The sequence below is a fragment of the Hyposmocoma kahamanoa genome, unplaced genomic scaffold (assembly GCF_003589595.1).
Source record: "Hyposmocoma kahamanoa isolate Upper Pololo Valley unplaced genomic scaffold, ASM358959v1 78, whole genome shotgun sequence".
In the NCBI taxonomy this organism is placed as follows: Eukaryota; Metazoa; Arthropoda; class Insecta; order Lepidoptera; family Cosmopterigidae; genus Hyposmocoma; species Hyposmocoma kahamanoa.
The window spans coordinates 8,319,887-8,332,944 of NW_020653945.1; positions in this window are offsets into that span (position 1 = coordinate 8,319,887).

Here is a 13,058-nt window from a genome sequence, read left to right on the forward strand (position 1 = left end):
AGTAGCAGTAGAGCCCTTGTGAAAGAGTTTGAACAAGGAAGTATTGCCACCTTTCCTATTTCTGCTGCCAAGCGGTAATGTAAGCAGTTTTGAAGGGTAAGGGTGCTGGTGAAATCACTAGCACATGGGATTTGTCAACTTATGTCTCAGGGTGCCGGGTGCAGCGGCAGTGCCCTTCAGATCTTGTAACTGATAGCAGTAATGTCCATAGTCCCGTCTAGTAAGACTCGTATGTACACATTTTTCATTTTTATTATAATAAAAAACGAAAAATCCACCCCCGGGCACATAATTCGGATCACCTTGCATTTTGAGTATTAGATGCCCCAAGCTTCAATAATCATCGTCAGCCTTATCATAGTCTATTGCTGGATCGGTCTCTCCCAATTAGCGTCATTTCGCCCGGTCCGCGGCTAGACGCATTGATCTGCTGCCAGCAGCCTTTCGCGGATCACCACTACATCTGGTGGTCTACTCTGTCCACTGTCCGAAACGATTACTGTCAAATAAGTAATACTCGATCAAACTAAAAGACACATGATGCGAATAAAACTTCATATAGCATACATATATGTAGCATACTTGACATTGTCTTGTTTAACTGCCTCCGTGGCCAAACGGTAACCATGCCGGACTGCCACGCTGAGGTTCCAGGTTCGATTCCAGGTTCGATTCCCAGGAGAAATATTTGTATGGCCTACATTTATTTCTCTCGTGAGTCTGGGTGTAATTTGTATGTGTCCATGGCAACCACGACACAGGGCTTCCGTAGTGCGGGGCTATGTTGAGTGTGTGCGTTATTATTATTATTAGTAATATTATTATTATTTACTGTAGTCTTCTCAGCTTGTTAGCTGGTTGGAACCACATTTACGGACCTAAGTCAAGTAAATGCAGTATGGCGTGTATCTACGAGTATGCGGTGGGTGTGTAACAAGATCAATAATTGTGTGTAATTATTATTATTATTGTCTTTTAATTTGGTCGAGTATTTCTTATTTAACAGTAATTGTTCCGGACGGGTATCGTACGAAGAGCGAGAGTAAACCCCCTGTCCAGAAAGACACTACTATAGATATAGGAATTTTCTTATTTATTTTCTTTGTACACTACGTTTGCCAACAATGTTTAAAAGTAAGCTTAAACTGGAATATTTTCAGTCACTCATAAGTAGCAATTTAAGCAATGTATTTATCCAGTTAGTTCTTCATCAATTCCTGGAATTGATATAATATGTTTATAAATTTGTTATTGAATTATGGGAACAGTGAATACGGGTATACATGAGTAGGAAAATGTGTAGATACTAACTTGTACCAAATAAAACAGAAGACATTTACCTACATCTCTAGATAAGTATAATTTCTGTAGATAAGTATAAGGATTTTTATATAAAGATATATTTATCTACTTCGCTTCGTTTTACTTACAGTTTAGTAGCAGTAGAGCTTCTTGTGAAAGAGTACGTCCAGGGAAGTCCACCAAGCAGTAATGTCAGCATTACTTTGTTCCGGTTTTGAAGGGTAAGGGTGCTGGTGAAATTACGGGCACATGAGACTTGTCAACTTATGTCTCAAGGTGACGGACGCAGTGGTAGTGTCCCTTAGATCTTTGCAATTTAAAGCTCTGAGTGTCACTGTAACTGTTATGGACAGGCGTGTAGCTTACCATCAGGTGCGTGACTTGGTCATCCCGTCCTTTGATGATATAAAAAAAAAATCCATAAGTTAAAAATTCGAATTACAAAACAGGTTACAAAACGGTTCGAATTGTGTGCTCGGGAGTGTATATCTTATATATACATTTACATACTGCATTACTATTATGCATATATGTACGGAATATATCCTTAAAATAACTTGTATGAAATGAATTCCTGGTTCTAGGTATAGTTGAATCGCTGTTGGGATATGGTATCTAGTTAACACTAGTTTTGTGTGTTGTAAAACTGTGTCAACATTCTGTTAAGATTTATATGTACTCAAGTTTATTAAAATAGATTCTTATTATTATTATTTTTATTATATCAAGTGACGAGACGAACGAGTCATGGGCCATAACAGTTGCAGTGTCACTCAGAGCTTTTAATCACAAAGGTCTGAGTCGGGACTACCACTGCGCCTGTCACCCTAAACCATAGGTTGAAGCCTTCGAAACCGAAACGAAATAATGCTCATATTACTGCTTGATGGTAGAAATAGGTTAAGGCGGCAGTAATTCTCTGCACGAACTCTTTCACAACGAGCTCTACTGCCACTAAAATTAGAATACGACTTTCAGAAAAATGAAAAATTTCAATCTGGTCTAAGGGAAAATTATTAGCACAAACAATCGAATGACGCTCATTTTAATAAACTGTATATTCCGGAATACTATTTAAGAGTATAAACACGACTGATGTCGATTTACTAATAGCAGTTTAATGATAGAATTTCACGCCAAATGTTGCAGGCTGTTTCCTGCGAGTTCACCGCATGTCATTTTAATGTTCTTTCCCTATAATAAGCAGTAATTGGTTGCGGTTGACCAGTACTTAAATGCTTAAGCAAAACGCGCAGCTATTTTGGCACTAGTTGCCCCGTACAAAGGCACAAACAAGCTTTCGCTGTAGGCAATTTATTAAATTATCGTCTTTAACTTCTGCTTTCTATTAGCCTGTGGTCTAGTTATGCCTGAGGCTTCATACTTTGTATACCTATGTATTTAAAACACCTAAACATAATATAAAATATTTTAAAAAGTGCTAGGCTGCTGTCAGACGGACTGCATGTGAGCAATCATGATCAACTGTATGCAGTCGTGATCAACTGCGTGCAGTCGGACGTAACTGCAAACGGTCGGTTGTCGAGTAATTGGTAAACTAAACTTTAGACCGAGAATCAAAAGCTTGATTCTGGGGTAGGTATAGTATATTATCAAAATTGCTGTAAAAATCATAATATTTCGTACTTTTTTCTTAACTTAATTTTTGTAATTATACTAAAAATCAAACTTTAATTAATTATAAATATAATAATAATAATAATGATTTCTTCGTTAATGTTAAATATTTAATTCTAATTTAATATTATTGTAATTCTATGGATTTGTTATGTCTGAAATAAATGATTATTATTGTTATTTATTACACACAAAACCTCACATACTATAAATGACAAAACATAAATTGACGGTGTGACACGTATACCATACCAATAAAATGGTTAGGCATAGGCTCCACCATTTGTTACTAAACATTTTCAGTATTCTCTTAGAGCTTTTCCTCTACAATAAAGTCGTCTGCAATAAGGATACTGTCTTCTTCCTAATCATTGCATACAAATCGTCTGTTTGCATACAAATCTGATGCACAGAAGAAATGAGAAAAGCACAACATTGCCCTGCATCCTTTGTTATATTTAACACGGAGAAATTCAGCGATATTTTAGCGTAAGCGCACGTGTAAAATGATTAACTATAGTGAATGAAATAAGGGTTAATTCCACTTTTACTTAATAATAATTAATTAGTCATCTTAATCATCAACCCATTTATACGTCCCACTGTTGGGCACGGGTCTTCTCTCAGGTGAGGGTTTTTAGGCCATAGTCCGCCACACTGGCTCAATGCGGGTCGGGAATTCATACGTTTTTCGAGTCTTGTGAACCTTCTTCGACATACGCGATGTTTTCCTTTACCTAGCTCATGGTAAATTTCAAATTAAATTCAAATTAAAGTATTTACAGAAATCTAAGTACTACACTCGAATATTAAATAATACACTTCATGATAGTATTCTAGAACAATTAAATATTGAAAATTGACACCGAAATGAGGTAGAGAAAACTAAAAATTGCCCAAATTATCAATTAATCAATATAATTGACTCTTTAATATTTTGTTAAAAATGTTTAAGATTGAAAACCGTAATAATCGCTATAAAATATAAACTAAATAAACAATGTAAATTTAAATACAATATAAATTATAAAAAACTGACCTCTAAAGTTCGTGGAATTACATCTATTTGCCAAGTTTTATTAAAATTGGTTATCGGAAAGTGCGCGAAACCGGATACATCCCACATAGTTTGCCACCCTAAAAAGTGGAATATTTTCTAAAATTTAAATGGGATTAATACTGAGATAGACTCTTTCTACCAAAAAAGAAAATACAGAAGAATTGAGAACCACCTTCTTTTTTGAAGTCGGTTAACAACAACGCCCTAATAAAAAGTTTGTGGTGACAATTTAAATTTTTAAACAATTTTCGAAATCTCTATAGTAACATATTTTATTACGATTAAATTAACAAATATACAGAGTGACTTCTCTCTGGCGTCGCCGATCGATGGCGCAGGCGCATCGAGGTCGCGTGGGCGGCTACATGTACAACCCATTTGTACCGATGACGATCTCGCTTTATTATAATTCACTTATCGTGTTTACATAAACTTAATTGCCCAGTGACGCCATCGCCATGCAAGAATTCACTGGGACCCTAATTCTTGTTCACTTTTTAAAGTTTGCTTGTTTAAATGTAGAGCTAATTATTTTAATACACCATGGTGAACTAATACATAAACAAATAAATTTTTGATTTATTTTTAGTTTCACCTCTTATCGTAACTCAGTAAATAAGAGGTGATAGTGGTAAACCAGTGGGTGAACAGTTGAAATTCCTGTGGCAGCAAATACTTAGAGTAAACTAGAATACAATTTTCTAAAATATTTATTTGTCACTATGAATAATGCACACACTATAACGCATACACTCAGCATAGCCCCGCACTAGAGAAACACACAGACAACCACAAATACACCCAAACTCACGAGAGAAATAAATGTAGCCCATACAAATATTTCTCCCGGCCCGGGAATCGAACCTGGGACCTCTGCGTGGCAGTTGGCATGGTAACAGTTCGGCCACGGAGGCAGTTACACACGGCGACTTTAGCAGCATCATGCAATCGCACGTTTATATCGATGCAGTCGCGCGCTTGCATCGCGTTTACATCGCCGTTTAACATCGCCCGCGTGTGTAAAAGTTGACGATTAGCGACTGCATGTTTACTGCATCGCGTTTGCATCGTTGCTAAAGGTTGCCGTGTGCCGCTCTAACAACACATAAGAAAACAGTAGAAATAAAATAAATACCAAATTTTAGGGGGCAGGGAATAAAATTAAAAACTTAACATAAAAGATGAAGAAACTAATAACAATGATGTGACAACCATACCAACAGTCTGGTTTCAAAGTAGGGAGTTCCTTGTACTATGAGAGCCAGAGCAACGGAATTCACTCTAGGGCACTTCCAGACTTTTAGAACGGAATAAATGGGACTAAAGTGTTGCTACGATGCTAACAATGACTTTAAAATGTTAAGTAATACTACCTCTTAGGAAAACATCGTGATGGTGCCAGCACATCAAAGAAGGAATATAATCCTTGGTGAACGTTGGAGGTCTCCAGCCAGCATTGAATGTGGCGGACCATGGCCAAAACCTTCTGCTCAGAGAAGACCCATGCCCAACGGTGGGGGTGTAATGGTGTGGTGATAATATCTTAATTAGCGCGAGTAATTTTAAAAGTCTCTGTGAAAGAGGAGATTTGTGTGGAATCCTATCGAAAGTGTTCACAAACTCTTCAAATTCAAATTCTTCTCGTGCCATAGGATCTACAACATGGGTTAAACAAGAAAATAAAAGAGAATAAAATCGTAATAGAACTGAGTCTGTATTTTTAATATTTTATAGTAAAATTCTGGGCTACCTACCGAAGATACGCTACTAAATCTAAAACATCAGGTTTTAGAATTTTTGTCAGTTTGTCCGTGCATTTGTGCATGCTAATCTATCTCCACAGGGACTAAAGCAATTTGGATGTAATTTTAAATAATTATTAAAATAAGCTTGTGGTAATATTTAGTGTACGTTTCGTTACTCCTGTTCAGTACTTCTGCGCATTAACAACTCACGCCAGCTGATGCAAACCATCAAGAAGCGCATATCTCAAGTAGCAGAGCTCCTTAAGAGTTAAGAGTAGAGCTCCTGGTGAAAGAGTTCGTCCAGGGTAGTACTGCCACCTTATCTATTTCTGCCGCCAAGCAGTAATGTTAACATTACTGCGTTTCGGTTTTGGAGGGAACTGTTGAAATTACAGGCACATGGGACTTCACAACTTGCGTCTCAAGGTGACGAGTGCAGTGGCAGTGCCCCTCAGATCTTTGAGATTACGGCTCTGAACGGCACTGCGGCTGCTATGGACAGGCGCATCACTTGATACCAGGGACACGACTTGTTCGCCCCGTCACTTGGTATCATAAAAAAATTGTAACCAGTAGTTCTACGATCTACCTAGTAAGATACATAATGATGTTTGCGCTTATGAAATCGAGGCACAGTTACTCGTAAATGAAATTCTCCTAGGAATATTACTCTCATCAATGAAATGTTTTTATTCGAAATAAAACTTAAGAACATTTTGTGAAATCATTTCAGTGTTTGAGATTACGTACCTGGACAATAAGCGGCGTCATAAAGTTAAGTGGATTTGAATCGCACGAAAAACTTTGTTGTCTTCGGCTGTTCAACCAGGGGAAATAATTGGCATATGAAAAAATACAGGAAATCATTAGTGGCGAAGCGAGCGGCATCTATTCCACGAGAACACTCGCTCTATTATTGTTACACCGTCATACAATGTTATTTAGGTAGCTACAATTGCAATAGAAACGTAGTATAGTTACAATTACCATATTATATTTCTAGTGCAAGTACTAAATATAATATGGTAATAATAAATTGCGCATGTGCTTACGTCCTTACAATCAAAGGCTATACTTATATGCGATATTTACGATTAGGTACAGCATTTAAATTTAAATTAGTGGACAAAATTTGAATTTAGCACTGCACAGAAAAATCAACCTTTTTACCTACATTTTATAGATACTCAATGGAATCTTAGTCAAACATAAATTTCATAGGTTATCCAAGACTTAACACATTTGTAGTAAAACTGTATCTTTACTACTAAAACTATTAGAATGAGCGTTAACCCTGAGGACCGTGTGATAAGGCAACTTTAAAACATTTATAAATATTAGCTTCGTGATCATACTTGACATTATTATCTAATTTTAAAATTACTGGTTATGTATTGTATCGTCGTCCTCACAATTGGACATTTGAGACGTTTTAATTCACTTTTAATTCGCCATATGAATAGCGTGTTTACGCGGTTTGTACATCATTTTGTGTTCATTAATATAATATTAATGCGAGTTGTGGAGGGCGGTGGGAAGGTCGCCAGCGATTTGTGTCAACCGTGAAGCCATTGTTGCCTGATGTCGCGCTCGTATGCCGTTTGACTTCAATTTATTATTTGACTACTCGTAATTTGGTAACAGAAACTGTAACCTACCTAATTTGTTCTAATGTACTACATATAGAGCGTATGTCAATTTTAGTAGCATTACCCAGTATATATGACCGAAGATTAGCGTCTATCAATTTCTTGGTCCAGTATTAAGAGAGCGATCCGCTCTTGTCGTTTAAGTCTACACTGTGAACATTCCTCAAGAAAAATGTATATACTTCTTGTTATTATAAAGTAATAAAACGTCATTTACAGTTAATTATGAACGTTCTAGCCACTCCTTGTTTCACTCAACTTGTTTGCTAATGGCTGTTTTATTGGCAGTTTACGCAACAAATTTGAGTTTAGACGAAGACTCCAGTAATGTCATAAAGCGAGTATTCAGCAACGACACCCATAAAAGCTTTATGATTAGTCAAACCGCTATAGGACGATTCATTATGGGCCATTATGCGTCGTGTTTATCGACTAACTCTCTACAAGCCAATAAAATAACGAACGACCGAGATAAGAGCCGGACAGTCCTCTAATCTCCGGAACAAGGGACACTAATTCGATTGTGGTTTTGGTTGAGCCTTTTTTGGAGTTTACGGCACAAATTGAAGTGTTAAAAAAACTACAAATTGCCTTTTTCGAGGGTCATTCATTAGTTGGACACTGAATGGCGTTGCTTGTGTCGTTTTCGCTCAATTAGTTAAACGGAAATTCGAGCAGGTCGCACACAGCGGCGACGGCGGCGGCGCGCAACACACCTCTGTAATCTATGCCTGTGCAAGACCACGCTTAAAACACATATCAAATTATGTATGTATATCAATTTATGGGAAAACGCTTTCACGATAGTTCTAACAAATTCCCATGCAATTAATCCACCAATGTCTAATAACTCTTGGAAAATGACAAAAGCTTATGCCCCTTTGTATGGAGTTAAATGTAGAGTTAAATTCGAAATGTTTTTCGTCATAAATAATTCATGCAGATTCGTAATCTAAGTAGATTGCTTTAGATGATGGATGATATAGATAAATAAATGAAAACCGATGTAGTTGTCATTAAAAATGCATTTGTAAAATGAATTATAATAACTAAATTTAGCTACATTGTAATATAAATATAGTCGAATAAACAAAAATAGAGTTTGATGGAAACAAACAATTCAAGTTTATCGATTAATAAGTATCTTGAAGCGGTTATTATGGACTTGAACACTTTGGATACCACGATCGATGAACCATTGTTTGTGTCAAAGCTTAATATTAATAAAACTTTATAGTTAAAAACCTGTAAATACGCAGTTATAAAACCTTTTGTGTTCATCGACATACATCTACTATGAATCATTCTTAACGGGATTGTATAATCAATAAACATCGCTCAATATTTTCTACATTCTATATACAAACTTTGACGAAATATTGACGACACTTAATTATCTAGGTTTTTATGTATATAACTTACACATCAGTGTTAACGTTAAGCTACAAATCAAGTGATGCCTACGCAAGAGGCAGGTGTCACCTATCGCATTCTTTCTCGGCAAAAAGGGCCACAATAAGGTGATTTTAACACATTTAGCGTATCGGACGTATAGTTAAAAGCTGTATAATAGCGTTATCTGTGGTCCGGTACTAAATTGGGATGTCTCGGGGCTTATCAGCGTTTGTCGTGTTCATCTTGAGTTGTGTTAGGCTTTGGGGATATTTACGTGGCGTCCCACCCCAGCGCTCGGCGCGGCGCGGTCGGGCCTACGCGACAATGTCGGAAACTTATTGCCTGTGCAACTCAGTAACATTCTGCTGTTTTGATATTGTTGAGGATATTATTCTATAGTCGGATTAAAAGATAAGATAGAATTTTATGACTCCCAACAAGTTCTAAGCAGAAAGAATGCTTTACGTCTAGAGGTTTACTTATATTGTTTAGTAGAGTCTTAAAACATTATCAGATTGCTTTAAATGTGATATTTTGGACAAGACTACAAGCATTGGCAATATATATGAATATTTGAAACAAGTACTACGGTAGGTGCTTAAAAGGTTTTACGGCTAAACTCGTACGATCAATATGGTATGATAGGAGGAGACGGCAGACAGATAAACCCATTGAAGTGACAACGTTCGTAACATACGATCATCGGCGATAGTGCTAAGCGACAACCCTTGCCGGACGCAACATTTGATGAAGCGCTTTTTTCCTTTTCTCCTTTTTTCACCTCATTGTCCGTGCTCCATTGATAAACGGACAGGTATACGTACTCAGACAGGCGCCAACATTCCTCGCCCCGACCTCACACTTACTCGCAGCCTTATAAAAACGGGCACACTTTTTTATATTAGCACTTTTTGGACTATTTGCCTTCTTTTGTGTCCGTCGTCGTTGTTTGTTTTCGTTATTAGCCTGTAGGAAGTGGACGCGATAAACCTATAGGCCCTAAGCGTTTTATTGTAGCAATTTTGGATATCCGTTTTCGTTACACGTCGACATAATCGAAATTTTAAAGTGCCTAGTCCCATTAGCGCCTTTAAACTTTGAAACGTTTTACGGCGCAAAAAACTTGATTTCTTAATTGACTGTAATTATAGGTATATACATGCCTTACCCTTTTCATTGTTTTGCATTTAATTATCGACTACAGAAATTGATTCATCGATCAATCAGAGGGATTTAAGAAGCCGATTACATACGCTTAACGCCTTAGGTTAAATATTGATTTTAACGCACTGACACGTTTTCGTTGTTTTCATGCTACAAAATAATGAATATTTATATATAATTCACTTCTGTATAAAATATCATAATTGGTTTTTTACACATCGTTTCTTTTCAAATTTATTTTTGTAGTACAAGATTTGCGAGCATAATTGCGACTTAATTAGGTGTTTATAATAATAGAAAACGAGCTGTTTTATTAGGTACATTAATGGAACACACCCACACCTAGGTAGATATTTGCATCAAATTAGACATACACGTACACCTACATAATGTTTGACTATGGTCATTAACCCGATGATTTTGGCCGAAAACGGAACCAGTCGTACCAATTAGCATTCTATGAATGGATTGTACTCAACACAAGATTCAAAAGGAGTGATGTCACGGGTCAACATTGATCGGGCCGATAATTTTGTCCGCTGGTTATTTATCGCTGATCATCAGCTAACAGCAAAACGGTTTTTGGGAACTCAATGTCGCCTTTAAGTTTTTATAATGTTGCGAATAATAAAATTAACAGCCGATGTTTTTATCTTTTGGCAAGACACTATATCTGATATTTTAGATATATCTATATTTACACATGTCGGATTTTCTATCAATAAAAGATTTTTGAAAATTAAACAAGTGTATATTGGTATACATGTATTATAAGTATGTAGTTGCAGTGTCACTCTGTTCTTTAAATAATAAAGAGCTGAGGGTCTCAGGAGACATAACTTGACAAGTTTCATGTGACTGTAATTTCACCAGCGTTTTTAGAACCGAAACGAGGTAATGCTCACATTACTGCTTGGCGGCAGAAATAGGTGAGATATATAAGACTATATTTTATGTATTATTTATATATAAAACAAGTTTATTATAATTTATTTTTATATATATAAAACAAGTCATCTCCTTGCATTTATTTCATAACTTTCTTCATCGTCAATGAAATTTGTGTCCATGGTATGATATTGCTGTTAGCCCACTGTGAATGAACACGAATTTAGCCTCGGGTGATAATTTCCGGAAAAATACCCAATAGTTTACAACTAGCATCGCAGACAAACCGTCAAATTAGCCAAAATTTGTACTACCTGAACCTCGTCGTTTCGTCAAGCTAATGAGTGGCCGGTCGTCGGCTTCTTTGGACCTTTAGCATAATGCTGCATTTAGTCCTAGTGCAATTTTGATTTATTTGCCGAAGGGATCATTTCCGGTTTTAAACGTCAAATTAGCATTCATTCATGATTTTTTGTTTTGTGGGAGTTTCGAAAATGATGCGGTTTTTTAAAAAATGAAATCTGGACGGACGGATTTCATTAATTATAATAGCTTATTAATAAATGCATGAGATCATGTAAATATTGTACCTATCAGTGTTTTTTTCTACACTAAAATAAAATACATAAGATAAGTTGGGTGGCTTGGGACACTTTTTGCAGGTTTTTATGGGTATTAAAATTGACCAGTCGAAATAGGTTTTATAGATAACTTTCTTTCATACCCAAATTTAGAATAATTTCACTAAATCAACGAATTAAAAAAACTTTTTGAGAAAATGGCGCTTAAGGGATTTAGTTCAAAATTACCCTGAATTTGTGTATCTTTGAACCAAATTATTGTTGACAGCGAAATTTCGTCTTCGTTGCCAATTTCACTAACTTGGATGCGATTATACTCGTATTTTGGAAGAAAAAAACACAAATTTGTCAAACTAAATAAATTTGTCGTAGTGAATAATTTATCATTCACTTTACCAATTAGCAGTGGGTACAAGAAATAACTGAAGCACACTCATTTTTCACTCTTTGAACACCGCGAATGTGGCACATAGATAATTTTCAAAATTTCTTTGACAACTGTCAATGTTAAGTCACATCTCTAGAATATTTGGTATTTCCATTTAAAGCAATTATTAATGTAAAAAAAATCTTCAAACCAGTTTCATTCAACGTTACAAGGAATTTCAAAGTTACAACTGGACTGTATTTCAAATATATGTAGAATAATTAAGGAGCGGAATCAGTCCTGTGATATGTATACTTATCAATGTTTAGTAGCTGCTTCTTGCTAACTGTAAGATAAAATTGTAATGGCACTTGTAAGTCGAGGAAGGTTCATAATCCTTAGGAAACGAGTGAAGTCTCCAACCCATATTGAGCCTACGTGACCGATAAGTGTCTAAACCTTTTCTTTAGAGACGACCCGTGTTCAACAGTGTGTCCAGCCCGCATTGAGTGAGGCGGAATATGGCCTGAACCCTCTACTCAGAGAAGACGGCATGGTGAAATGACATGCACATGGGACTTGTCAACTTACGTCTCAGGGTGACCGGCGCAGTGGCAGTACGCCTCAGATCTTTGCGATTTAAAGCTCTGAGTGGCACTGCAACTGTTATGGACATGCGTGTAGCTTACCATCAAGTGTATGGCTTGTTCGTCCCGTCACTTGATATTGATAAGATGTATAACACTGTTCCCAACGTCTTGAACTTGCGTCCGACTTCAGATTTTGAATTTTATCGAGGAGTGTGATACCAAGCATGGCGCGTTCCATGGCGCTTTGTGCAAGTCATAATGTGTACAGTTTTCTTAGTATCTATACTATTAGGAGTAGCTTTTAAACATTGTAATACTTGCCACGAAACGAACCAACGTGGCTTTTAAATACCTTAAAAATTACCAATAATGGAGAAATATTATTAAAATCATCATTAGGTATAATTAAATATTTGAATAAATTCTGACCTTTCAAAAAGTCTTATGTATATATTTAGATGTCATTACTTAGATTATGTAAAATTTAAATTGTTTTTATGACATTAGGTGACGGGACGAACAAATCGTTCGCGTGGTGGTAAGTGACAAGCCTGTCCATAACAGTTGCAATGACACTCAGAGCTTTAAATGACAAAGATCTGAGAGGCACTGCCACTGCGCCCGTTACTCTGAGACATAAGTTGACAAGTCCCATGTGCCTATAAATTCAGCACTCTTA